The sequence below is a fragment of the Geotrypetes seraphini genome, chromosome 3, assembly GCF_902459505.1.
Source record: "Geotrypetes seraphini chromosome 3, aGeoSer1.1, whole genome shotgun sequence".
NCBI lineage: Eukaryota > Metazoa > Chordata > Amphibia > Gymnophiona > Dermophiidae > Geotrypetes > Geotrypetes seraphini.
In genome coordinates this window covers 138790213-138817111 of record NC_047086.1, presented here as the reverse complement: position 1 = coordinate 138817111, position 26899 = coordinate 138790213, and the positions used below count along the sequence as shown (strand labels likewise).

At 47.8% G+C, this 26899-nt stretch overlaps 1 protein-coding gene across 1 annotated transcript in view; it reads right to left on the bottom strand.

Annotated features, from left to right (window-relative positions):
- Positions 1-26653, bottom strand: part of AGBL5 (ATP/GTP binding protein like 5) — a 327772-nt gene extending 301119 nt beyond the window's left edge. Inside the window, 2 exon segments of the mRNA XM_033939734.1 lie at positions 11140-11209; positions 26457-26653. The gene's annotated coding sequence lies outside the window, so the exon portion shown is untranslated.
- Between the last annotated feature and the right edge of the window lie 246 nt (positions 26654-26899).

The following is a 26899-nucleotide window of genomic DNA, read 5'->3' as shown; positions in this document are numbered from 1 at the left end:
GGAAGAGAAAGAACTGAGGAGACACGCCCAGTGCATTGGGCGGGAAGGCACTCGCGCATGCGCGGTGTGGGCAACTCGAAACTTCTAAAAGTTTCTACAAGCAAGTATGCTTGTGAGATGTCCGCATCGGGGCTAGTGAGAATACCTGCCTGCTTGTCCTGGGATAATGCTACGCACTTTTAAAAAACGCAGTGAAGAAAAGCTCGCCTCCCCATTCCTCCTCCCAGGAAGAAGGAAGGAAAAGTGAGAACAGTATAAAAGAAAGGATGACACCACCTTAGAAAGAAATTGTGGTACTATCCAAACTGACACCTCTAAATTTGTAAATCAGAAATAAGAATCTCCACTGTACAAGGCCTGCAACTCAGAAAACCGCCGAGCTGAAGCCATGGCCACAAGAAACACCGTGTTCAACGTCACAGCCTTTTAGAGTCTCAAAAGATAAGGTTGAAAAGAAGCCTTCTGTAAACTGCGAAGAAGTACCTTAAGACTATACTCTGGACAGGGCTTCTTAAGAGGTGTATGAATATACTGTACTCCTTTTAGGAACTGAACTACATGAAGCTGAAAAGTAAGCGAAGAGCGAGATACCTAGCCCTTGTAACAAGCTAAGATTGCCACTTGAAGCTGAAGGGAATTGAATACTAAGCCCTTGGCAATATGCTTGTGCCAAAAAAGAAAGAATATAAAACAAAGAACTCTGGAAGGGTGCCAATGTTGAAAAGTACTCAAGAAAGGAAAAGCCTCCAAAAGGAAGCATAAGCCACAGGTAAAGACATCTGTATTACCTGGAGAAGAGAAGAATTAACCTGCTTCGCATAACTCTTACACGTCAGCCATGACTTTTCAAAAGCTAGGTCGTAATATCAAAGTAGGACTAATATCCATGTTGATTGGATCCTAGGTGAGTAGATCTGGAGATACCAGGAATCTCAACAGTTCGGACGTCGAAAGACTTATCAGATCCGCATAGCAAGGATGGTGCAGCCAATTCGGAGATTCTCTAATTACTGTGCCCTGAAAGCGAGCTTGAGATGGCAAATCCATCCAATCATCAGCCAGGGGAAAACACTTAAAAAAAGAACTCAGAGGCGAGAAAGAAGCAATGCTGCTACCCCCTCTGACTGCTACTCCCTGCGTCTGCTAAAGAAGCTAGGAAGCTTTGAATTTCGAGACGGGGCCATGAGGTCTAGTTCTAGGACATCTCACCTTTATACAAAGAGCTGGAATGCCTGAGCAAATAGTTCCCAATTTCCAGGATGTAGAAGATTTTACTACTACTACTACTATTTATTATTTCTAAAGTGCTGAAAGGCGTACACAGCGCTGTACCTTTTAACATACAATAGACTGTCCATGCTCAGATTTTGTGGTGAGAAAGTCTATCTAAACCCTTTTCCTGTCCTGTAAAATGATACACTAAGAGGAAGATGAGATTCCACCTATTGAAGTAGAACCATTACTTTACTCGCCAACTGAGTACATCATGTACTTTCCTAGCTGTAGAGAAATACCACCATCATAATACTGTCCTAAAAGACCTTTATCATCATTCCGGAAGAATGGTCTGAAACTAGAGAGCTGCATGGGAACGGGGATGACGGGAATCCCGCGGGACCTGTGGGGATCCCGCGGGTTCCCCCTTTGGGTCACGGGGATCCCGTGGGGACGCCCCCTAGGGTCGCGGGGATCCCGTGGGGACGCCCCCTAGGGTTGCGGGGATCCCGTGGGGACGCCTCAGAGGGTCGCGGGGTTCTTGCGGGATTGGATCGCAGTGCACTCGAGCCGCGAGGGTAGTCTTCTTCTCCTTACCTGCCCTGTCGCAGCACAAAGCCGAACTGAAATCTTCCCGATGTCAGCGCTGACGTCGGAGGGAGGGCTTAAGCAAAGCCCTCCCTTCCTCCAACGTCAGCGCTGACATCAGGAAGACTTCCTGTCGGCTGTGTGCGGCAGGGCAGGTAGGGAGAAGGCAATGGTGTACGAAAGAGGGGGGAGGGGGCAGTCCGCCCCGGAGAATGTGCACAGCCGGTCAGGTCCCCCGATCGACCGACAACAGGCCCGGCCGACAAATCTCCCTGCCCTGTAGCCGCGAATCTAAATTACCTCTTACAGCAGCTTCACTACTCCAGCTGCTGTAAGAAGGTAATTTAGATTCGCGGCTACAGGACAGGGAGATTTGTCCGACCGGGCCTGTTCTGTTGTCGGTCGGGTGCAAAAGCGCCACAAAGGTGGAGGCAGGGAGGGAGGAAAGGTGGAGTGGAGAAGAAAAGACGCTTAAGGGGGGAGAAGGCCGCTGAAAGCACTGGGGAAGACAAAGGGGTGGAAAAGAACGCTGAAAAGACATGGGGTAAACGGGAGGAGGGGGGGGGAAGGACCCTGAAAGTACTGGGGAAGACAAAGGGGTGGAATGCCACTGAAAGGACATGGGGAAAACAGGGGTGGAGAAGGCCGCTGAAAGGACATGGGGAAGACAGAGGGGGGAGAAGGCCGCTGAAAGGACATGGGGAAGACAGAGGGGGGAGAAGGACGCTGAAAGGACATGGGGAAGGCAGAGGGGGGAGAAGGATGCTGCCTGACAGGACATGGGGAAGATGGTGGGGGAGAAGGACACTGAAAGGAAATGGGGAAGAGGGAATGGGAAGAAGACGCTGGCAGGGAAGAAGACAGAGGTGCCAGACTATGGGGGGAGAAAGGGAGAGGCACAGTAACAGAGCAAATGGAAGACACAGAGAGAAGAGAGGCAGTGGATGGAAGGAATTGAATGAGAACATGAAGAAAGCAAAAACCAGGCAATAAAGGTAGGAAAAAAATTCTTTTTTTTTTTTTTTGCTTAAGGATAAAGTAGTATATTAGTTGTGTTGATAAAAATTTGGTAAATTGTGGTTCTAATTTATCTTTGCAGCAGTTCAGCATGCTACGGTCATTACAGCAGGATCCTACTATCATTATCCAACGCGCCGATAAAGGCGGTGGGATAGTGATACAGGACCATGACCAATACTGTATGGAAGCTTTAAGGCAATTATTAGATGTAAGCTTCTATAGGGAAGTCGATATTGATCCCACTAAGGATATCAAGAATGCAATTGATATCATACTAAATACAGCACGTCAAGCTGAGGTTATCACAGTTAAAGAGTTTAAATGTTTGAATGTGGAATTCCCTGAAATCCCATATATATACTTCATCCCCAAAATCCATAAGTCTCTCACATGCCCTCCGGGCCGTCCGATTGTGGCTGGAATTGGTTCAGTGCTGGAACCTCTGTCAAGGTTTATAGATAGTTTTATCTATAAACATGTTGGTACTGTTCAGTCCTATGTAAGGGACTCTTCTCACTTCCTGCAATGTTTGCAGAGATGTGAGGGTCAAGATTGTAAACTGTTAGTAACTGCAGACGTTTCCGCCCTGTATACCAACGTGCCACAATCGGCGGCCCTGGCAATTATCAAGCAGGTAGTCAGTAAATCCAATATTTCAGTTCAAAAGAAGGAGTTAGTAGGAACTTTAGCTGAATTCGTGGTGTGTCAAAATTATTTTCAATTCGCAAATAGGTTCTTCTTTCAGACTAAGGGGGTGGCCATGGGGGCCACGGTGGCCCCGTCCGTCGCCTGCCTCTAAATGTCTGAATACGAAGATAAACATGTCTACACTTCTAGATGGTTTAGTAAAGTTGGTCTATGGAGAAGGTATATAGACGATATCTTCTTTTTGTGGAATGGGGAGTGTGACGAATTGGGGGAATTCCTAAATGAGTTGAATCAGGCAGATCCCAACATAACTCTTACTCATGAAGTAAGTAGTGATAAGGTATCCTTTTTGGATATCCAAGTAGTAAAATCTCAGATCAACTCTCAAGTGTGTTACGATACTACCCTTTATAGGAAACCGTCCGATCGGAACACTCTCCTACATTATCACAGTTATCATCCAAAACCCCTTAGGGATAGTATCCCGGTGGGACAATTTTTAAGGTTGCGGAGGACCTGCTCTGACGAGTGGGATTTTCAGCAGCAGGCCATGCTTTTATACACAAAGTTTATGGAGAGAGGTTATCCTCCCCGGGTAGTTAAACGGGCATGGAAGAGAGCCCGTAACTGTCAGCGGGAGTGGCTATTTCGTCCCCAACAAAGGGAGAATAGTGGAGCCGTGGTATGTGTATTGCCTTATTCCAATCGAAGTCAACAAATTAGAAAAATCATTTTGAAACATTGGCCAGTGCTGCAGGTACATGAGAGCTTGAACGACAGCCCTTTATTTGCCCATACTAGGGGCCGGAATTTAGGTCAGATTTTGAAACATCGTGACCCTGTCCAACAGAACAGAGAGGGTCCTCACGTACGTTGTCATCAGTGTGTGTATTGCCCTCATGTCCTCAACACTGACCAAGTGGTAATTCCTCAAACAGGGGGTAAGAAATTTTATTTAAGAACAGGCACTAATTGTTTGTCATCTGCAGTAATATATTGCATTATTTGCCCTTGTAGGCTGTATTACATAGGACATACCCGGCGTGCTATTAAAATCCGCATTGCTGAACACTTGAGCAATATAAGATGCAAACGTGTAACTGCCCCCCTGGTGAGCCATTGGATTGAGCAACAACACTCTATTGAGGAATTACAATATACTGTTCTTATGTGTGCTTATAAAGAATCTGGAAATATCACTCAACATCTTCTTTATTTGGAGCAGAAGTTTATATTCCAATGGCATACCTTGGCCCCCACAGGATTAAACAATGATATTGAATGGTTTCAATTATAATCAATCATGATGTCAGAAGTGATGATGTAGTAGGTAGTAAAAGGGGAGTGTATTTAAAGCGTGGCCTTCTGGGAAGTTCTTCTTGTCAGTAGTGCGTGTGTGAGCAGTATGGAGTGTTTGTGCCGGTAAGTTGTAGAGAGAGTGTGTACATTGAGTATTTCAAATGTAGTGTTTATTAGTTAGCAAGCTGTGTGGTGCAGTGTTGATTTGAGTTATCTTGTAATTGTAGTACCCCTCCTGAAGAAGCCAGCGGGTGAAACCTAGGTTGGGGGGTCGGTATTGTGAATAAACGGAGGAGCCCGGAGCAGTTATGTGTACCATCTACACCATTCAAAGTTAAGTTGTTGTGAAATTTATGATTTTATTTTTATTTAAGTTTTATTTTCTGTTATTTAGTCTTTGTTTGGTGGAGGAGACTGTGAACAACTATGATGGTCTCCTTAACAGCTGCCCCGTGAACTTGTTTCACCGGACCTCAGCTGTGGGTCTGAGTGTTCACTTAACCACATCAGTCTTGTGTTGAAATTAGTGCTTGAAGTAAAACAAAGGTGATTAGTACAACAGTGATTTATAAGCATCACCTTGGATAAATATATTCCCTTGCTGTTTTTTGATAAAAATTTATAAACATTAGAGGCTCTGGTAGAAACCCGTTTACAAAGTATGTATTCTTCCCAATTAATATTTCCAAATTAATAAAGTCTTTTTGCTTATTTTTAAATGGGTTTCTACCAGAGCCTTTAATTCAGTAGCATAATTAAATGAAATAACTATTTATGTAGTTTATAGGGACGGGCTGGGATGTAGGGGATTCCTCGCGGGGACGTAGGGGATTCCTCGCGGGGACGTAGGGGATTCCTCGCGGGGACGGGCGGGGATGGAGGGATTCCTCGCGGGGACGGGTGGGGACGGGTGGGAGTCCTCACGGGGACGGGTGGGATTTCTGTCCCCGCGCAACTCTCTATCTGAAACTCCTGAAACGGTAGCCTGACCGTGCTTCAGTCCAGAAGAATGAACGAGTGACTCCTTGCACTGAGGATTGAAGGCACTGAGCCCCCCAACCCGACAGCCTGGGATGTTTGGCGACTTTGAGCCAGTCCAGCAAAGACCGAGGCATGCCTTTGAAAAGATTAATCTCGCTGAACCACCAAATTATATTGAGCGATGCTTGAGGAGCCTACTAGATACTACAATTGGAGCCTTGAGACACCAGGAACCACTGGAACAAAAGTGACTGCTGTAGCGTTCTCATGTGAAAGCGAGCCAAAGTTCCCAGTGGAGTCACCACCATAGATCCTAGAACCTGTACAGAATCCCATACTCTTGTTCTTGGTAACTGAAGAAGGCAAACCTGAGACTGTAACCTGTCGCCCCAGTCTCTGGGAAGAAACACATTCCTCTCCTATGTGAACAACATCCCCTGATATTCCAATAATTAGTATAGGAGAAAAGAGCTCTTTGGAAATTTGAAGAATTGAAGAAAAGAAGTTCAAATAAAAGAAATCACTCATTTGTGTCTGACAAATTGACCTGGCTGGAAGACATCCAAATCAAGCAGTCATCTAAGAAAGAAAGTACCTGAATCTCCTGTTTGTGCCAAAACGTCACTACTGCTCTCATTTTCTAAAATGTTCATGGAGCCGTGGCTAGGCCAAATGGCATCTGCCAAAACTGATAGCGCTGCTCGAAGATAGTGCAAATTCGGTGTCCATAAGGAAATTGTAAATATTCTCACAGTTTTTCTCTGGAAATGTCTAACTCTGAGAAACCCCGTCTGACCAATTCCCTATGAAGTAAATGGAATAACTTCCCTTAGTTCCGAAAGAACTAAAACTACTGCCCCGAGTACCAGTAACACTTAAAAGGGGTCTCACACGAACGTAACCTTTAAAGCTCAATACATGGTGACTCCAAGAAAGAATCTGAAATGGGAGGAGGATTCAAAGTTGCAAGCATCCTGAAAAATGCCCAAAGCCCCATGACCTGATATCACAGTGTCTCCCCCCTCATGAGAAAGCATAAAGAGTTACCAGAGGAAGTGAAGACCCCTTCAGAATGAAGGGCAGACAGTTCGGGAATGGCTAGACTAGAGCTGTAAATTCTGGAAGAAGAAAGGAACTTTCCCACAAAAAATCCAACTTTGCAATGTAAGATGGAATGTCAGAATTGTGAAAACAGTACTAACTCCATGCAATATTAACCAAAAACTTACTGCCTTTAAAGTGAAGACGTACTAGACGGAATTTAGAAGGTGCACTGACCGCCCCATGGGAAATAATTTGCACCCTAATTGTTATCAGACAAAGCTCACAACCCTAAAGAGAGCTTCAGGGATGATTCCAACAGCCACATAGCATTTGCTACTCTGTAGGTTTGGGAGAATAGGTAACTTGTCCCTGGTTAGAAGGAGCCACACAGCTCTTCCTGCCAGTTTGAGGGACTGTCTAGCAGGTGCCATGACAAGATGGCGACCTGAGAAATCTGTGCAAGAAGCTTTGAAACTTGCAGTCCCTAGCACACTAGAAATAGAAAAGACAGTTCAGGAATCAATTCTATAGTGCTACCAAACACACACAGCGCTGCACAGAGGCACAAAGAAGAAGGAAACCTCTAAACTTCAATAGACTCACTCTTCAGGGACACTGAGAGAGACAAGAAGATACCCGTATAAAACACAGGGTACTCTCATGCCGCTGACATCACTGTGCAGCAATTTGCCTTCTGCCGACCCATAACAGCAAAAAACTGAGATTGGGCGGCTGAGCACAGGGCAGAATCTCTTTCTTAAGCACCGTGAGGCACAACAGTACAGTCGCAATTAAAGTAGTTAAGTCTTTTCAAGCAGAGAGAGTGGGGAAACACACACACAAGGTATATCACCGCAACAGTGGCAAAAGCTGTTGAAACACTCCCGACGCGTAGAACCCCGAAAACAGGGAAGCCGCAGAATAGTGACCTAAGGCAGCTGCAAAATAAACTCAACTTAGGAAAATAAGCACACGCCTCTTGCGCTGAGTCAAGAACCGGCTATGTGAAGAACACACCCGGAACCGTCCAAATATTTACTTCCACCTGGCCACAGGAACTGCCAAGCAGAGTCCACCTCGAGGAGAAATCCCACTACCACTGTGGCGCTGCCGCCAGAGTATGAAAACAAGCACGCGCCTACAACACGCGGGAAGGCACTAGTTCCGTCAATGGAGCTCTATCCATACACTCCCTTTACTGAATAAACTTCATAAAAATGTAAATTTACTTGTCAGTCACTAAACCATTTCCACAACTCTACAAAATATAGCGTTTGATAAAAAACATATTCCTTCTGTAGACTCACACCAAACCTGCAGCTCCACCACAACCAGAAACCAGAAAAGAGGAAAGGCTGAACAAATTGCGGCTATATTCTCTCGAAGAACGCCGGGAGAGGGGAGACATAATTGAGACATTTAAGTATATCACTGGTCGTCTCGAGGTTGAAAATGATATTTTCTTTCTTAAAGGGCCCTCGGCCACAAGAGGGCATCCGCTGAAAATCAGGGGCGGAAAATTTCATGGCGACACCAGGAAGTACTTCTTTACCGAAAGAGTGGTTAATCATTGGAATGAGCTCCCAGTGCAGGTGATCGAGGCCAGCAGCGTGCCAGATTTTAAGAATAAATGGGATGCCCATGTCGGTTCTCTAAGAGGGTAGAGTTAAGGGGATGGTCATCAGAGTGTGATCTCTCAAAGGGTTAAGGGAGAGGGTCAATAAAGTGGGCAGACTTGATGGGCTATGGCTCTTTTCTGCCGTCATTTTTCTATGTTTCTATGTAACTTTGTTGATAGTGCAGGGAGATGCCGGTTGCTCAGCACTATGAGGGCAGAATTGTTTAACAGTCACTGTGGTCTCTCTTTTTTTTTTTTTTTTTTTTACAGTGAAGAGAAAGAAGAAAAATTGAGACCCAGTCAGACCCTCTATCATTGGAGGGAGGGTGAGGCAGGGACCTGGTGGGGACCCAGGTGTAACCTCTAAAGCCAGCACCGTTCAGCCAGACACCCCTGTCTCACTGAAGAGAAACCTCAACAGGAGAAATAAAATTGCCATCTCACTGAAGAGAAACCTCAACAGGAGAAAATAACTATCCAGTCACAGCCAGAATCCAGGAGCTAGTTGAACAGCGACCATCACCTGCTGGGAGATAGAGCATACTGAAGATACAGGAGGCGTGTCAGCCAACTGTTAATCAGTTTCTCTATCTCCACCTGCTGGTAGATGTGTGCTATCCCATTGGTCTCTGGATTCATCTGCTGCTGTTGCTAAGGAACTGCAGTTCAGTAACAAAATGTAATTCCTGGCCTGCTAAGGTATCCTGTGGCTGGATATGTGCACAGGAAACAAGCATAAGAACATAAGCATCGCCTCTGCCGAGTCAGACCATAGGTCCATTGTGCCCAGCAGTCCGCTCCCGCGGCAGACCCCCAGGTCAATCACCTGTAAGTGATCCTTTACTAAGACATTTTATCCTGTATAGTACCCCTCTAATTATACTCTTCAATCCCCTTTTCCTTCAGGAACTCGTCCAATCCCTTTTTGAAACCCAAAATCGTACTCTGCTCTACCACCTCCTCTGGAAGTGCATTCCAGGTATCCATCACCATCTCAGTGAAGAAGAACTTTCTAGCATTTGTTCTGAATCTGTCTCCCTTCAATTTTTTTGAGTGCCCTCTTGTTCTTGTTGCCCCCGCCGATCTGAAGAATCTGTCCCTCTACCACTACCAGATAAAAAGAGGGTAAGTAGGACAAATAGAAATTCCCCCTTTACCAGTATATTCAGGGTTCTGGGACATTGATCCCCTGAACTATATGTATAGAGGTAGCCAGCTGCTTAGAGAAATTCTTTGCAAGTTATTAACCAGAGAGATAGGCTGTTTCTCCCTAATCTAAACTGCTCACTTCCCCTTCTCATTCCAACTGCTTTCTCTGTTTTTTTTCTCTACACTGTTTCTCAGGCTGAAAAATAAACTCTGAACCTTTCAAAACAGCCAATAGTAGCTTTCTGCTGTTGGCAGTGGGAAGAATCCACACATTGTGCATGATAGCCTCCCTGTTGTCATGACATCAGAGGCAAAGCAACTCCCTGCACCTTGAAACCTCTTAAAGATTCAGTGAACAAAGGTATCCCCCCTCTCTCCCCCTGCCACAACTGTACAGGTTCCCATTGTCAGCCCTAAGTGTGTGTGGGGGGGTTGGGGGCACTAAAGTTTGGCCTGCCCCATGCCATTCTCCACTCCCCCGCAACCCTGCATACCTGAACAGGAAGGGGTCTGTTTGGCCAGCTAGCAGAGGCACTCTCAAATATGACAATTAGAGGCACTTTTCCTGGGCTGATGATGAACCAGACACCCTTCCTCTCACATACTAATTTTTGCGAACTTGAGTATGAGTGAGGGAATCCCATCCCCTGCACATGATCAAAAACTGGGGATGCATGAGGAGTGGGCTCCCTTGCACATGCTCAGTTTTATAAAAACCGAGCCTGTGTTGGGGGAAGTAGCCGGTGTGACAACAGCCCAGAAATAAAGTGCCGCTAATTGTCAGGCTTTCCTAGCTTTGCAAAGAGCAAGGCTTGGGAATCCCCACTGCTGCCGTGTTGAATGTCCCTATTCTGCCTTTTCATTACATTACATTCTGACTTATATTCCGCCAACATCCTTATGAGTTCATGGTGGATAACAATATATTTCTATTACTGGGAACAAACTGCACCTTCAAAAAGACATAAAAAGGATGGAATCGGTCCAGACGAAGGCTACTAATATGGTGTGTGATCTTCGTTATAAGGCATATGGGGACAGACTTAAAGGTCTTAATATGTATACTTTGGAGGAAAGGCAGGAGAGAGGAGATATGATAGAAACATTTAAATACCTATGTAATATAAATACACAAGGTAAGTCTCTTTCAATTGAAAGGAGACTCCAGAGTGATAGGGCATAGAAATAATTTTTTACAGAAAGGGTGGTAGATGCATAGAATAGTCTCCTAGTAGAGGTGGTGAAGTCAAAAGACTATGTTTGAATTCAAGAAAACATGGGACAGGCAAGTGGGATCTCTTAGGGAGAGGAGATAGTGGATGCTGCAGGTAGACACACTGGATGGGTCATCTGGCCTTTATTCACTATCATATTTCTATTCCCCCCCCTTTTACAAAGCCACACTAGCGACTGCCGCTTCGGGGCTTTTGCCACGCAGCAACCACAAGCGCAGCTTTGTAAAAGAAGCAGTATGTTTCTATGAATTATGATCCACTTCAACACTGAATATATGGACAAAGAGTGGAATAATATATATATATATCAATCAAATGAACAACAGACTCCTTTCCACTTACCGTAATAATCAGATCCATTTTGCTCCAACATGTTTTTCTGAATAAATAGCATTTTTGTAAAAAGAACAACCTTAAAAACAAAAAGTCAAATCATAATAAGAATATGAATGGCAACCATACTTTCCAGATTCAGCTCTGAGCTGATTCAATTTGCACCCATAATCTCATGTGGATCAGTACACTTCTCCCTCTGTATGTGCGGTTTCAGCATTCATAGTTTCGATTATTCACGGTTTTTAGCTTGCTGGCTCCTCCCCCAAAATTACATCAGCTTACATAGAAAAATCGCTGATCCCAATTATTTATAGAGAAAATTGCCGATTCCCAGCACTTTCTTCACCGTGTTCTGCCTCTCCTTCAGGAACAGGCCAGGTCTCCCACCATGTTATTCACAGTTTCACCATATTCACTATGGTTTTTAATAGAAAACAGCAAATAATATATGAAAAAGTTATTTGCTGTTTTTCTGTATTTGCGGTTCTGTTAATCCCCTATCACAACGAATACAGAGGGAGAAGTGTAAATGTTAGCCTCCATAATTCCCAACTTCTTAATTAAAAAAACAACAACACTTAGCTTTCCACTAACCACCGAGTTCCCTAATTTAAAAAAAAATTATAATTTAAAATTTGCCTTCTTTGGTCACCATGAACATGGTTTATTGTATCCTCAGTGGGTTAAGAACCTGGAGTGTTAGCCTCCTCACCCCATTTCAGTATAGTTTAGGTTTACAATTTCAGCCAAAGTACAAGGCCAATCCACAGTTAAAGACCTTGCACTTGATGTTGGCACAAAAATAAAAACCCAAACAAAACTGGAGGACTGCACATTACCATAGAAGGAGAACATAGATTCTTACCTGCTAATTTACTTTCTTTTAGCCTCTCCAGACCGGCATAGGTTAATCTTACAAGCGGGACGTACCAAAGCAGTCCCCATCATGGGAGGAACCCCCAAATGGCCAACACCAGAACACGCTCACCGAACATCGCATCCCGATGTGCCTGAACGTCCACAGGGTAGTATCTGAAAAAAGGAATGCAGAGAAGACCAGACTGCAGCCTTACAAATATCCACTGGAGGCACCAGCGAAGACTCAGCCCAAGAAGCGGCCTGACCCCGAGTGAAAAGAGCCTTGAGAAATTCCTGAACAGGCTTTTTCTGCAGAAGGTATGTGGAAGCAATAGTCTCCTTGATCCAGCAAGCAATGGTAGCCTTGGAAGTACCATCCCCCTTACAAGGACCCGTTAGAAGGACAAAAAGATGATCCGATTTCCTGATCTCCTAGGTCCTCAGCACATACGCGCGAAGGACCCGACCAATATCTAGTTTATGCAACTGTTTCTGCTCCGAAGAACACTCCCAACTACTCATGAAAGGGAGAAACTACCTTTGGCAGAAAAGAAGGAACAGGCCTCAACACGACACGCTCCCTAGAAAACTCCAGGAAGGGAGACCTACAAGAGAGAGCTTGCAGCTCCAAAACACGTCTAGCAGAAGTAATAGCCACCAAAAAGACCGCCTTAAGAGTAAGATCCTTCAACAAAGCAGGCACCCAAAGGCTCAAAAGGGGGCACACCAGACCGGACAGACCGTTGGATGACCATGAAATAAAGGGAGCGCTAAAGGAGGACAAAGAAATCGCCGACAAACTGAACACATTTTTTGTGTCTGTATCGTCACATGGGATCTATTCACAGGGCGAAGGTAGGGGAGGGACATTAGGGTGGGCAGACTAGATGGGCCGTAGCCCTTATCTGCCGTCTATTTTTCTATGTTTCTATGTTTCTATGTACCAAAGAAGATTTACAAGCATACCAGAACCCATCAGGCTATATGCTGGAAATGAAGATGGAAAACTGACAGGATTGACGGTCAGTCTAGAGGAGGTGTGTAGACAGATTGACAGGCTTAAGAATGACAAATCCTTGGGACCGGATGGCATCCATCCGAGGGTCATCAAGGAACTGAAAGAGACCATATCTGAACTGCTTCAACTAATAGCCAATTTGTCGATCAAATCGGGAAAGATTCTGGAAGACTGGAAGGTGGCGAATGTTACGCCGATCTTCAAGAAAGGTTCGAGGGGAGATCTGGGAAACTAAAGACCGGTGAGTCTGACCTTGGTACCGAGAAAGATGGTAGAGTCACTGATAAAGGACCGCCTCATTGATCATTTTGACAGACATGGGCTGATGAGGACCAGTCAGCACGGCTTTAGCAAAGACAGATCGTGTTTGACGAACTTGCTGCACTTCTTTGAGGGAGTAAACAGACAGGTAGACAAGGGGAACCTGGTCGACATTGTATATTTGGATTTTCAGAAGGTGTTTGACAAGGTTCCGCATGAATGACTACTTCGGAAAATTGCAAGCCATAGGATCGAGGGTGAAATACTCACATGGATTAAAAACTGGTTGGAGCATAGGAAACAGAGAGTGGGGGTAAATGGACAATACTCGAACTGGAAGAGCGTCACCAATGGGGTGCCACAGGGCTCGGTGCTTGGACACGTGCTCTTCAACATCTTTATAAACGATCTGGACATTGGTATGACGAGTGAGGTGATTAAATTTGCGGACAATACGAAGTTATTCAGAGTACTGAAGACATAGGGGGATTGCGAAGACTTGCAACGTGACATAATCAGGCTCGAGGAATGGGCATCAACATGGCAGATGAGATTCAACATAGATAAGTGTAAAGTGATGCATGTAGGTAACAAAAATCTCATGCATGAATACAGGATGTCCAGGGCAGTACTTGGAGAGACCTCCCAGGAAAGAGACTTGGGAATTATGATCGACAAGTCGATGAAGCCATCCGCGCAAAGTGCGGTGGCAGCGAAAAGGGCAAACAGATTGCTAGGAATGATAAAGAAGGGGATCGCAAACAGATCGTAGAAGGTTATCATGCCGCTATACCGGGCCATGGTGTGCCCTCACCTGGAGTACTGCGTCCAGCACTGGTTGCCGTACATGAAGAAGGATACGGCACTACTCTAAAGGGTCTAGAGAAGAGCGACCAAGATGGTTAAAGGGCTGGAGAAGTTACCGTACAGCGAAAAATTAGAGAAACTGTGCCTCTTTTCCCTTGAACAGAGGAGATTGAGAGGGGACATGATCGAAACATTCAAGGTACTGAAGGGAATAGACTCAGTTGATAAGGACAGGTTGTTCACCCTCTCCAAGGTAGGGAGAACGAGAGGGTACTCTCTAAAGTTAAAAGGGGATAGATTCCGTAAGAATATAAGGAAGTTCTTCTTCACCCAGAGAGTGGTAGAGAACTGGAATGCTCTTCCAGAGTCTGTCATAGGGGAATCACCCTCCAGGGATTCAAGACCAAGTTAGACAAATTCCTGCTGAACCGGAATGTACTTAGGTAGGGCTGGTCTCAGTTAGCCGCCTGGACTGTCTTTGACCAGAGGGCCACCGCGTGAGCGGACTGCTTGGCACGATGGACCACTGGTCTGACCCAGCAGTGGCAATTCTTATGTTCTTAGATTCAAATCCCAAGAGGGAACAGACTGTCGCACGGACGTTTTGAGCAATTTGGCTGCCCGCAAGAAGCAAATGACAACAGGAATGGCAGTCAGACACTGACCCCATAATAAGCAACGAAAGGCTGACAAGACCGCAAGCTGAACCCAGAGAGAAGATCAAGCCAGGCCCTTGTCCAGGCCATCCTGCAAGAACTCTAAGATGTTAGGCAGGGAAGCGCAAAAAGAGTCCACTCTCCTGGCCTACACCACTCCTCAAATATACGCCAAACCCGCACATAAGCCCGAGAAGTGGGAAGTCTCCAGGACCCCAAGAGAGTGGAGATCACTTTATCTGAATACCCCTTCTTACCTAGGTGTTCCCTTTCAAGAGCTAAGCCGAAGACAAAAGGGAGCCGGATCAAACATGGGAATAGGGCCCTGAGTCAGAAGGTCGGGCGAAAGAGGCAGAGGATCCGCCACCGGATGTTTCACCAGATCCGCATACCACGGCTGTCTGGGCCAATCCAGAGCCTCCAGGCTCAGATGACGAACAATGTGGAGTAGAACTCTGCCCATTAATGGCCATGGAGGGAACACATACAACAGCCCCTCCTTTGGCCATGGTTGAACCAAAGCATCCAGGCCTTCAGCCTGACCGTCTCTGCGACGACTGAAGAAGCGGGGTGTTTTGGCATTGACACCCATGGCCTTCAGGTCCATAAAGGGCTGACCCCAAGACTGTACTATCAACTGAAAGGCCATGTGGCTTAGACACCACTCTCCGGGATCCAGCATGTGATGACTGAGGAAGTCCGCTTGAACATTCTCCACTCCGGCTATGTGGGAGGCCGAGATGCCGAGACCATGAGAAGAGCCACCTCCTGTGCCACCTGAGTGCTCTTGGTGCCCCCTTGACGATTGACATAGGCCACCGCCGTGGCATTGTCCGACAGAACCCGGACCAACTTGCCTATCAAGTAGGCGTGGAAGACCAGACGGATGGTTCTGGTCTCCAGAACATTGAGCGACCAAAACGCCTCCTCCGTGGACCAGATGCCCTAGACACCGAACTCCCAAACTGAGAAGACTGGAACTTTTGAGAAGCACTGTCTACTGTGGCTGATCCAGACTCGTCTCTTGAACAAGACGGGAGGTCTGGAGCCACCAACGAAGACTGCAGCGAGACAAACCCCGCAGAGGAACAGGGTGATCCAGACTGAACCTCTGGGGCGACCACCTCCGAAGTAGAGCAAACCCACCTCACCATGTCAAGGGAAGCCGCCATCGACCCCAAGACTTGGAGGAAATTCTGCGCCTGAGAACACCAGGACGCCATATACAGGCAAATCTGATATTCCAATTTGCTTACCCGGATCTCTGGCAAGGTTGACAACCCATCCCAGCAATTGCAGATCTCCACCACCCGAGCCATGACCTGGGTGCTCTCCTGGAACGACTGCGCAAATAAACCAGTCGTCCAGGTAGGGATGCACCAGAATGCCCTCTGTCCGCAAGGCCGCCACAACAACCACCATAACCTTGGTGAACGTCCGTGGAGCTATGGCCAGACCAAAAGGAAGCGCACCGAACTGATAGTGTTGACCCAAGATCACAAAACAAAGGAAGTGCTGATGGGAGGCCCGGAGTGGAACATGCAAGTAGGCCTTCGTCAGGTTGAGAGAGGTTAGAAACTCCCCTGGCTGAACCACCAGAATCACTGATCGCAGTGTCTCCATGCAAAAAGACAGAACTCTGAGAGCCTGTTAATCTCTTTCAAATCTAAGATGGGCTGAAAAGTCCCCTCTTTCATGGGCACCACAAAGTAAATTGAGTACCTGCTAGTGCAACACTCCTGAGGGGGCACTGGAACCACAGCTCTGAGATCTAGCAATCTTTGAAGGGTCTGGCAAAAAGCCTGCTTCTTCCACTCTGCCTGACAAGGTGAAGCTAGAAAATGATCCGGCAGGGAGCGGGCAATCTCTAGCGTAACTGTCCCAAATTACCTCCAGGACCCACTGATCGGACTTGATCTCTTTCCATTTGTGAGAAAACCTGTGCAGCCGTGCACCCACCGGAACCAGAGGGGGCACTGGCAAGGAGTCATTGGGCAGGACGGGTTGCAGGGGAATCAGTGGGTGGAATCCCAGCCCCTCCGATAGGCTCCCGAAAAGGTCTGCATGTGCTAAAAGAAACGCCCCTGGGAAAACCCAGAAGTCAGGAAAGTAGCAGCCCACGCCCAGAGCAGAATCTGCGGAAATCCCGCAGACACCACCTAGCAGTGCCACCTCTAACCGCCGGGCTAGAGGCTGCCATTTCAATCTTCGCCGCCTCCTGATCACTAAGGACCAATCATCAGACTCACAGTCAAGAACATGCTCGGCCCACCAAAAAACCATCCGAACCACGAGACCCCCACAAATAGCCGCCTGGACCCCCAAGGTAGAGACATCAAAATTCTGTTTAAGGAGTCTCCAACTTACACTCCTCAGAATCACGTAAAGCAGAACCGCCCTCTATGGTCAAAGTATGCCATATTGCAATAGCGGAGACTACCACATCTACCACTGGCAACTTCAAGGTAGCCTTATCCCCCTCCGGGATGGGATACAAACAAGCCATGGAGCGTGAAAACCAAAACAGTGCCTCCGGCATATTCCACTGTACCAGGACAATATCCCAAATATCCCAATGCATAAAAAAAAGAGCGGGACATAAGGTGGACCCCCCGAAGAGGATCTTCCCATACACGGGGGTCTCAGGAGAAATCTCCTCAAAGCGTAATACTAAGGAGACCTATTGAATTAAATCTGGGAGCTTGTCTCTCTGAAAAAAGAGCACCACGGACACCTCCTTGCCAGTAGCCAGAAAAGGTGAGGCCCCACTACCAGCGGCCGTCCCCTTGAGAAGATCCTGGAGGTCTCCCCAAGGGTCCAGGTCCTCATCCAGATCTAAACGCTCATCAGACCACAAGTCTTCGTCCCATGCCAAACGCAGCTACTTGGACAAGGGAGGAGGAGGAGGGTACGTAAAAGTAGTAGAGGGGGCAAAGCCGCAGAGGGAACAACCCCCTCCACGAGCCAACTGCAAAACCCCCGGCCGCCTGAAAATAAGCTCTGCACAAAGCAAAAGATAAATCAGGGGAAATAACCCCTGGCGGCCCCATGGGACTCCCTGCCCTAGCAGGGGACCAAGCAGAAACCTGCCCCTGTTTTTCCATGACAGGGGGAAGGTCACCTGAGGTGGCAGAGCAAATGGAGGGTTTGCTATTCAAAAATGGCAAAGTTCCGGCCAAAAATAGCCCCTCCAGGGCCTGTAGCGGCTGGGAAGCCTGAAATGTCCCAGCCGCTAAAGCAGGCAAGTCCGCATCAGCTGTTAAAGAAACAGCTGTGAGGGAATTCTCAGCTGCAGCGGCTGTAAGGGAATCCTTTTTCCCCCTCACCGTCTGCGATTGAGAAAATCCCTCCATGGGCGGTGAGAGAAGACCGGGCTTCCCAACTTCTCCCTGCCAACTCACAAGGCAATTGCAGCGGGGAACCCTGGCCACCAGCACCAACTGCCAACGAGGCTCCTCCACCGCTACGGCCTGCACAGCGTCTACACAGGCAGGCCGCGAGAGCCTCACGTCTGGAGAAAATTGAGCACTTCTTCCCCTGTGAAGTGCTCATTACTCCATACACGACCTAACTAAAGAAAAAGTGCCAGTTAGTAGAAAAATACAGTACATTACATTAAATTTAAAGGGAAAGCAACCCTTCAGACCGGCACTACCTCAGGATTTTTTTTTTTTCACAGAACAGATTTCACTTGGCTCTCACAACAGTATGCCTTACCAACCAGGGAAGGGGTAAGGCTTACTGTTGAGGCACCTCTAAAAAAATGTTGGGAAGGGAGGAAGGGACCCACCACATGAACCACCAGGTTTAACACCCCCAAGGTCGGACGGACCCCAAAACAGGGTCCACCCAAGCTTAATCCGACACCAAAAAGGGAACAAAAAACCCTAAACAAATTCCAAGGGAGATGGGTACAGCTTACCACACCTGCTGGAGACTGAGAGAAGACTAAAGTAATTAGGGAGGAGTCACCTGATATGTACTATTCCAAAGTTTTGTCTCAGTCTCCACCTGCTGGTCATGATGAGATATAACCCGCTTGTAAGATTAACCTTTGCCAGTCTGGAGAGTTGCTAAATAACAGTGTTTCTCAACACGCGGTATGCGTATCATTGGGGGTACGTGAGCCACTTGGGGGTATGCAGCCTGGCTACCGCGGATCCTTCCCTGCCTGTCTGCCCATCCACTGAAGCCGCTGCTGGGGATCTCTCCCTGCATCCTTCCCCATCCACCCCCCCCCCACCCTGTTACTTCATTGGAGCCAGACTGGCTCCCTTCTCCCCCAGCAGCACTCCATGCAAGGACACAGGCAATAACTCACACGCTGCGTAGCTGACCCGCAATTTTCTCTCCGACGTCAGAAATGACGTCAGAGGGAAGGATTGTCTGCCAGCATGAGAATTGCTGCACACGCCATCTTCCTGCATAGAGTTGCTGCTGGGGGAGAATGGAGCAAGTCTGGCTCCAACAAAGTAACAGGGTCGGCTTCAAGGGTGGTGCGGCGGGCAGGTAGCAGGGATACTCAAGGCATCTGCGGCTTCTGTGGACATGTCGGCTTCGAGGGAGGGAGTGTGCAGACGGACAAGTGGGGCAGGCAGGGATTCTGGGCATGCAACTTAATTTTGGGACAAAGCTGGAAAGCAGGGAGGGGGAGGTGGCACAAACTCGACAAAGAAGGAAGGGAAGGGGCATTAACATGTGACATAGGAGAGAGAGAGAATTGAAAGGGAGAATTGATGGGCATGAGTGTATGAATGAGAGATGGTGCACATGGGGAAAGGAAAATTGGGCATAGAGTGAGAGAGGAGTGAGGTAGAGATGCATGGGGAACAGAAGAATGAGAGGGAGAAAAGCACAGTTACTTACCATAACAGGTGTTATCCAGGGACAGCAGGCAGATATTCTCTACATGTGGGTGACGTCATCCACGGTGCCCCGATCGGATACTCTCACAAGCAAACTTGCTTGAAGATCTTCAAGCTTGCGAGTGTACTGCGCATGAGCCTTCCTGCCCGAGTTAGGGCGCGCGTCTCCTCAGCGTGGCCTCAGTTCAGATAGCTAGCAAAGAAGCCAACCCGTGGAGGTGGGTGGGTTGCGAGAATATCTGCCTGCTGTCCCTGGATAACACCTGTTATGGTAAGTAACTGTGCTTTATCCCAGGACAAGCAGGCAGCATATTCTCTATATGTGAGTGACCTCCAAGCTAACTAGAAGAGGATGGAGGGAAAGTTGGCAATTTAGGAAAACAGGTTTTGCAAAACCGACCAGCCAAAGTGGCCGTCGCGCCTGGAGAAAGCATCCAGACAGTAGTGAGAGGTGAATGTATGAACCGAGGACCAAGTGGCAGCCTTACAGATTTCCTCAATGGGAGTCGAGCGGAGGAAAGCAACAGATGCCGCCATCGCACGCACTACGTGGCCTGTGACTCGACCCAGCAGGGAGAGGCCTGCCCGAGCGTTAACAGAGAGAGATACAAATGGCCAACCCATTAGAAATGGTCCGCTTAGAAACACAGCGACCCAAGTGAGTAGGATCGAAAGAGAGGAACAGCTGTGGAACAGAGCGATGCGCTTCAAGTAGAAGGCCAGCGCACGCTTACAATCAAGAGAATGCAGAGCCACTTCTCCAAGTGAGAAGGGGGCTTCAGAAAAAACATAGGAAGAACCATGGATTGGTTGATGGGATACCCGGAAACAACGTAGGATGGGTACGGAGGACCACCTCATCATGATGGAAGACAATGAAAGGTGGGTCCGCTACCAGGGCTTGAAGCTCACTGACCCGACAGGCAGACATGAGAGCAATAGGAAACACAACCTTCCAAGGAAGAAACTGCAAGTGAGCCCGTGCTAGCGGCTCAAACGGGAGTTACATGAAAGGAACAAGAACACGTTAAGATCCCAAACCACCGGAGGAGGTTTAAGGGGCGGAGGAATGCAGGAAAGGTCTTACATGAAGAGGGAAACCACAGGATGAACAGAGATAGGCTTCCTGTCAAGCGGCAGATGAAAAGCAGTAATGGCACTAAGGTGGACACGAATCGAAGAGGACTTGAGTCTAGCGCCCGACAAATGCAACAGATAGTCTAAGACAGCAGACAGGGAGGCAAAGGATGGCTCAGGCTGCCGAGTAGCACACCAGGAATAAAATTGGGTCCAAGTCTTATGGTAACATTGTCGAGTGGACTCCTGCCGAGACGCCCCCAGGACGTCCAGCACAGGCTGGAAGAGCTGGAACGAGGGCATTAAGTCTCAAGGAACCAGGCTGTCAAGTGCAGAGACTGCAGGTTGGGATGAAGCAGTGAACCCCGACTCAGCAATAGCAGAGAAGGAAAACAGGCAGAAGAAGAGGCTCCCTGGAACCGAGTTGTACAGAAGGGAGATCCACAACTGCCGGGGCCACCGAGGAGCTATCAGAATCATGGTGGCCCATGAGGACTGGAACCTGACGAGAATCATCAGAATCAGAGGGAATGGAGGGAACGCATACAGAAAAAGGTACGTCCAATCCAGCAGAAAGCATCCGCTTCAAGCCCAAGAAGGGTGTAAACCCTGGAGTATAAGTGGGGTAGCTTATAATTGAGGAGGAACGCGAACAGATCGACATCCGCAGTCCCCCAACGAGCAAATACCTGACGCAGAGCCAGGAATGGAGGGACCACTCATGAGGCTGTCCGCCAGACAATTGTGCTAGCCCAAAATATAGACCGCTCAAAGGAACCTATTGTGGCAAATGGCCCAAACCCAAAGCCGCAACATCTCTTGGCACAGGGACTGGGACCCCGTGCCCCTCTGTTAGTTGATATAATACATGGCGACCTGGTTGTCCGTGCGGATCAGCACCACTCGGTCGTGAAGCAGGTGGCAAAAAGCTTTCAGAGTGAGGAGAATCGCACGAAGCTCCAGCAGAGTGATGTGACAAAGGCGGTCTGCACTGGACCAAAGACCATGAGTGCGAAGACCGGCCAGATGAGCCCCCCCCCCAAGCATAGGCCAATGAGTCCATCGTGAGGACCTTTCGCGGAGGAGAAGCATGAAACAGAAAACCTCTGGACGAATTGGAAGAGAGCAGCCACCAACAGAGAGAGTTCTCCAACAAAGGAGGCACGACAACGCGTCGAGAGAGAGAGAGTCTTGATACTGATTCCATTGGGACGCAAGAGTCCACTGGGGAATGCGGAGGTGAAGTCTGGCAAAAGGAGTTACATGAACCGTAGAGGCCATGTGACCAAGGACCATCAGAAGTCGAGCAGGGGCCGAAGACAGATGGGCCACCTTCCGGCATAAACGAACAAGGGCCTCCTACCAAGGCCAAGACAAGAAGGAGCGCAGACGAACTGTGTCCAGGACTGCTCCGATTAACTCCAGAGACTGGGACGGACAGAGGCGAGGCTTGGGGAAGTTCACCTCGAAACCGAGACTCTGAAGGAGCAAGATGGTTTGATTCGTCGCTCACAGAACCTCCTGGCAAGAGGATGCTTTGATCAACCAGTCGTCGAGGTAGGGAAACACCTGCAGGCTGCGGAGACACAGGGCAGCAGCTACCATAACCAGGCAGTTCGTGAAAACCCTCGGAGAGGCCGCCAGGCTGAAGGGAAGAACACGATACTGGAGATGGAGATCCCCCATCCAGAATCTCAGAAACCAGCGTGAGGCCGGGTGTATAGGAATGTGCGTGTACGCCTCTTTGAGGTCCAGTGAGCACAGCCAGTATCCTTTGTCCAAGAGGGGGCACAACGTTGGAAGGGTGAGCATACTGAACTGTTCCTGGATTAGAAACTTGTTCAGGGCACGTAGGTCTAGGATCGGACGCAGATCCCCCGTTTTCTTGGGCACCAGAAAATACCGGGAGTAGAATCCAGTATGCCACTGATCCGGAGGAACCTCATCAACTGTTCAGAGGTGAAGTAGAGCTCAAGCTTCCTGCAACAGAAGGGGCAGTTGAGACTGGCCTGAAGGACACTCTCCAGGAGGAAGGTCTGGGGTACGTGACTGAAGTGAAGGGAGTACCCTACCCGGATGATGGAAAACGCCCAACTATCAGAGGTAAGGCTGTCCCACCGTGCGTAGAAATGATGGTGACACCCCCTGAAGGGAGGGGAGAAGTCTCCAGAAGGAGAGGAGCCCGGAGGCTCATACTAGAATAGTCAAAAAGACAGTCCAGGTTTCGCCGGAACCGTAGCTTGGCGCTGCTGCAGCTATTGCAGCTGCTTCGAAGGAGACTGAGAGAATGCAGGAGTGGTATAGTGGGTACCTCTGGAGAGGGATTTTATACTGCCAGGCCGGAGGGTCTTCGGCTTAAGGCGAACCAGAGAGGAGAAGGATCGTTTGTGTTCTGAGAAGCGCTTAGTGGCCGCCTCGATGGAATCATCAAATAGCGCAGTACCCACGCAAGGGAGATTGGCTAGACGATCCTGGAGATTTGGATCCATAGCCACACGCTGAGCCAAGCAAGATGACGCATGGTAATCGCAAAAGCTGTGACTCTCGAGGACAACTCGAAGGCGTCATAGGCTGCCTGGAACATATAGAGCTGAAGCTGGGAGAGTCTCCTCTAGGAGACGAAACTCCTTACTACGAGAATCCGGCACGACTGCCCGGAATGAGTGGAGGGCTTTCACATAGAACCAGAGATAGGATGCGAAGATAAAGGTTTAGTTGAGGACACGGTTCGCCATCATCGAGTATTGATAAAGACGGCGACCAAACTTGTCCATTGGACGGCCCTCCCGCCCTGGCGGGACGCAGCGTACACCCTCGAGGGGTTGGACTTCTTCAAGGAAGACTCAACCACCAGGGATTGGTGAGAAAGTTGAGAACCTTTGAATCCCTGAACAGGATCCGGTAAACATCGATGCCGCGGCACAAAGCCCCAGTCGACGCCGAGGCACAAAGCCTCAGCCGACGTCGCTCAGTCGAATTCAGTCAAGGCTTCGAAAGGTGGCACCATACCAATGAAACTGGTAATGAAAGTGCAGCAGTGCGCTCCATAGAGGGCAACCTTGAGGATGAGTATTCCCATGAAAGAAGGCACGCTTCAAAGGTCTCGTAGAGGCTTGCACGACTGCACTCGATGCCTGGAATGCCTGAGACTCGGCTAGCGTCGTTACTGAGGTAACGCACCTAGGAAGGAAAGAAGAGACTTACCCGAGGATGGAACCCATGAGGCACAGCAGACGGGACCAGAGGGATTAGACGAGGCCGCCACTGGGGATCGATGCCACGTCAGCTCAATTCCAATGAAGGAAAAAGGCCCGGCCGCTCTACTCACATGTGGTGAATCCAGTGAGAGGCCAGGGGAGAAAGAAAAACATAGCCGCAGCCAAATGAGGACTAGCGGCAGGGCCGAAGCCCAAGAAAGGCCAGCCGGAGGAAAACCAGCGGGAACACAACAAATCTTTTTGTTTCTTAAATAAAAAGAGGCGCCGCACAGCGACTTAAAAATGAAATAAAATAAAGAAAGCCGCGGTGCGAGAAGGCAAGTAGGAAATGGCAGAGCTGTAGAACAGGGCTTCTTGGCTCTGCGGAAAAACAAGAACTGAGGCCACGCTGAGGAGATGCGCACCCTAACTTGGGCAGGAAGGCACATGCGCATGCACAGTACACTCGCAAGCTTGAAGATCTTCAAGCAAGTTTGCTTGCGAGAGTATCCGATCGGGGCTGCGTGGATGACATCACCCACATGTAGAGAATATGCTGCCTGCTTGTCCTGGGATAACATTGGATATGGTGGTGGAAATGGCAGTTTAAAGGGGATGCAAAGGGAGGGAGAAATGTGGCATTGTGCTGGAGAGGGGTGATAAATGCTGCACATGATCTGGGGGATGAGAGAGGGAGAAATGTTGGATGTGGCAGTAGAGGGGGTGGGATAGATGCCTAGATCTCTCAAGACAAATGGACAGTGAAAGAGAGAGAGGGAGACATATTGCCAATAGGGGTGGAGGAGAGAGGAAGAAAAGTGACACATGGAGGGATAGAGAGATGTTGGTTGGGGAAGGGAATGGGGTCCAGAGGAGAGGAAGCATGCAGGAAGCAGAAAGAAAGAACTATTGGATGCAGTCAGAAGAAAATGCAACCAAAGACTCATGAAATCACCAGACAATAAAGGTAGGAAAAATAATTTTATTTTCAATTTAGTGATCAAAATGTATCAGTTTTCTCTCTCGTAAATGGTCAGCATTAAAAGTGTTTCTTGTTCAGTTACACATACTGAGCCCTAAAACTGTAATAGATCTATGGGGTCCTTTTATCAAGCTGCGGTAGGGGTTTAATGCACGTAATACCGCGCATTAAACCGCCTGCCGAGCTAGCCGCTAACGTCTGCATTGAGCAGGCATTAGTTTTTTAGCCAGCCGCAGGGGTTAACGTGTGATGAAATGTCCGACACGCTAACCCCGCTAGCGCGGCTTGATAAAAGAGCCCCTATGTCTTTTCTTTGTTTAAATACTAACTGTTTTGTACTTACCCCCTTCCTCCCTTATCCCCTGTTATGATTTATTTTTCTCATATTGGCTTTGTTGATATGCCTGATGTTGCTTGTTATTTTAAAATGCAAATAAATGAAGACAAAAAAGTGTCAGTTTTGTGAATTTATATCTGCTGTTTATATTTTGCTCTATATTTGTCTATTATTCTATAGTTGTTACTGATTGCATATTTTAAAGTCATCTGCCTTGACCTCTTTGGAAAAACCTCCCAAATACTAACGATAATTAACATTTTCTCTGCATAGTTAAGTCCTTTTACTAAGGCGCACTAGGCGTTTTAGTGCACCTTAATATTAGCGCACGCTAAATGCTAACGTGTCCATAGAATATAATGGATGCATTAGCATTTTGCATGTGCTAAAACAGCTAGCGCACCTTAGTAAAAGGACCCCAGTGTTTGTGTTTTTTTTAATTTTGTGGTTACTATTATGTATTAATAAGATTATATTGTGTGTATATGAAAAATGGATGTAAGAAATTGCATTACAATTAGTACTATTATTATGGGGGTGGGGTCTGGGGGCGGAGCTTGAGCGGGTCTGGGGCGTTGGTATTTGTTAGGCTTAGGGAGTACTTGGCTTGAAGAAGTTGATAAACACTGCCATAGAAAAATCCTCAACACACATTAAAGAGGTATTTGACATTAAGGCACACCTATCAAAGCCATGCAGCACAAGAGCATCAAAACACATTAGGCAAGAAAGTTGATCAAGAATAAAACTGATAAATCCTTAGAGAACAACAACATAAGATTAGAGGCCACACCATTCTTAGTAAACATCAATGGAAAATATACACGAATCAGAGCAGTAACAGAATTTAAGCGAGTCTTGAGCCAAACGCCAAGCAATCCTGGTGGTAAAAGGAACAAGAAAAACCCACGAAGCGATACTTGTGATAGACCTGTACACAGGTACAAATGAGTGACTAGGTGAGCCGAGTGGTTTTTCCCTATCGACATCTTTCTGCTTTCGTTGTTGAATTTTACACAACACGAGTTACAATACAGACGAACTGCACAAAGCATGCAAAAATACGGCATTTACTTGTGCTACGTGATGCGTGTACTCAAGCCTCTCACCACCTTCCCGCAGATACCGGGCTAAGGACCGTTGGCCCCTCTAATGAGGGGGAGAGGAGAAGGAGCAGCGAAGTAGCGGAGTTTTTAGCATTATTTTACTCCTGCTTTCCTCTAGATAAATGCTCACCCTGTCCGCGAATCCCTACCGTTACGTACCTCTATCCCAGCGGCTCCGCTCGGCACTACATGTTGGATGAAGAAACGAAAGCACGAAGCACCGCTTCCCTACCGCCACAGCCTCGCGAACCCAAAACAAACCCACCAAGCTCTCCGTCTCTGCCAGACAACAACAACGCGCTCTACGATTGGTCCTCAAGGATCGCCTTCAGCCATGGAGTAAGCTGCCCTGCGATTGGCTCTTCAATGAATCTGTGTTTCAAACCTCGATCTGAGACTGCCCAGGAAGTCAAAATAGTCGTAATAGTTTAAGGGGTGGGGGTGCTGAAAAGTTCTCAGCGGATAAGGGAATGATGTGAAGCCATGGAATTTACAAGCTATTCCACATATTTTCCTCCTAAGTTCCAACATACTTGGCACATCGTATCTGAAGTTTCTTTAACCCTTCCAAAAAAAAAAAAATGTTCTGATGTTTGGTCACT